Consider the following 2,024-nt stretch of genomic DNA (forward strand, 5'->3'; position numbering starts at 1 on the left):
CTATTTGTCCTTTTGCCACCACTTTTTCATCGCACTTCGTCTTGATATTGATTTGTTATTCATAGTTTTTCTTTAATTGCACAACTTTTCCCTCTCTGCATTCCTTTCTCAGGATCAGTTGATTTTGGCGATTCTTATTATGTAACCATGAGGGTATGTTCAGAACATAGGGTATGTAAAGACTTGACGGAAAATAGGCTACGCAGGTTTAATCCGTTAAATTCTATCTCAGGGCCGACAGTTAGCTGTGGAAGCAGCGCGCGCTGCTTCTTCAGTGCTAGGTTGCGGGTTCCGATTCGGGACCGACTTCATCCCTGACAGATAAGATTCGTTCGGAACGTCTGCCGGTTTTCTCTTTCTGTCTCCTTCTCTCTTGTTCGGGGAACGATAACACCTGCAGTAGTTTTTTTACAAGTTTCCATCTCGTATAAAAGGAAAAAAAATATAACAAATGAAGCTCATGTGAAATAAACCTCATTTTATTCAGGTCCAGTTTACCTCAATTAAGTATTATTATCTCAGAAGTCAAGTAGATACTTAATTTTCATTTTATTTATTTTTGTCAATTAAAATCATGTGTAATACTTTAAATTTTTAAGCCTTTTTTGTAATTTTGTACGTCCAATTAAATTTATTGTTCATATGATCTAGAGCACCCTAAATTTTATACGTTTTTTTGATAATCGCTTGAATTTTTCAATACCTAAACAGTTAGCTGGTAAGATAGGTCTAGATCTAGAATCTATACAATTCTACCTTTTGAGGAGTAGTAAGACTTTAAAAGGGAGTTCGCAGTACACATGAATGTGAAGGGAAAAACGCACAAATGGTGGGTCAAAAATGGAGGTAGGTGGTATAGATTTTGATTATTTGGTAGGTACTGATTGTTTGGTTATTACCTCTATTACCTATTAATTATTTACGGATTCGAATAATTCTTTAGGTCCGTAGCCATTTAGGTTTGCATGGATTTACACATTTTCTATACTAGTAAAATTTCTCATCATTTACTTAGACCTTCCTAGATCTAAATAGAGTTACTATGTTTGAAATCCTACAGCATAAATATTTTTCATCGTATTATTTAATTATGAATTCCATTTATTTTTTCACTTTCAAAATGTTATATTTAGAATTTCATTTTTACTTATTAACATACGTTGCGTTGGTGTGTTTGGTTAAGTGGATTACCATATACCTATCCAGGCAAACGAATATTTATGTCTACTTTATAAAATGCTGTGTGTTTTGAGCATTTAGTCTTGTAGCCCAAAATTTATAAATTACGGATAGATAGTTACCAGTAGATATAGATAAACACACCACAGTGTTGAAAATGGTATGCTAGAGATATATATTAAAATTCTTCAGAAGATGAACAGATTTCTATTTATTTTACCCTTTCAAACATACTCATTTTATTTGTTTGTTTACCTTTTTATATTTGACAAAAAATAAAATTCTACTGTCATCTCAGTTAAAATAATATTGATAGAAATTTTTCATTTTTGTATTATTCAATATTTTTTCATTGGTGTCTATGGGTGGGTTTCACCAAAAATTTTAGCTCCTAACTGCCCTGTTAAACCTAAACAAATCAAATGGAACTTAACAGTTTGTTAGTTCAACAAGCCTTCTAGGAGCTAAAAAAATATTGTTGAAATCCACCGTATGTCTACTACTTTATCCAACTATGCACTATCGGATTTTATCAGAATCTGTATAACAAGTGCATCATGTTCAGACTTCCCGTGTACTCAGTATGATAAAAGAATCCCACGCGGTACTCAATGCTAGCTTCACGTACTCCGAGCCATAGTGATATTTCTATGGAGCGCGCGCACCTCATACAAGATACCGAGTCAAGTTTATATTGCACTATTTTACTCTACTCTATCACATGTCAGGATGGCCGAGCGGTCTAAGGCGCCAGACTCAAGGTACTGCCTTGGTTTACGTACGTAAATCTCGTTGAGTGTTCTGGTCCTCAATTGAGGGCGTGGGTTCAAATCCCACTTCTGACA

At 34.3% G+C, this 2,024-nt stretch overlaps 1 non-coding gene across 1 annotated transcript; it reads left to right on the forward strand.

Annotated features, from left to right (window-relative positions):
- The first annotated feature begins 1,902 nt into the window (after positions 1–1,902).
- On the forward strand, positions 1,903–2,024 carry Trnal-caa. Its single transcript has 2 exons — positions 1,903–1,940; positions 1,979–2,024. It is a non-coding gene; the product is annotated as a tRNA-Leu (tRNA).

The sequence above is a fragment of the Diaphorina citri genome, unplaced genomic scaffold, assembly GCF_000475195.1.
Source record: "Diaphorina citri unplaced genomic scaffold, Diaci psyllid genome assembly version 1.1 scaffold792, whole genome shotgun sequence".
NCBI lineage: Eukaryota > Metazoa > Arthropoda > Insecta > Hemiptera > Psyllidae > Diaphorina > Diaphorina citri.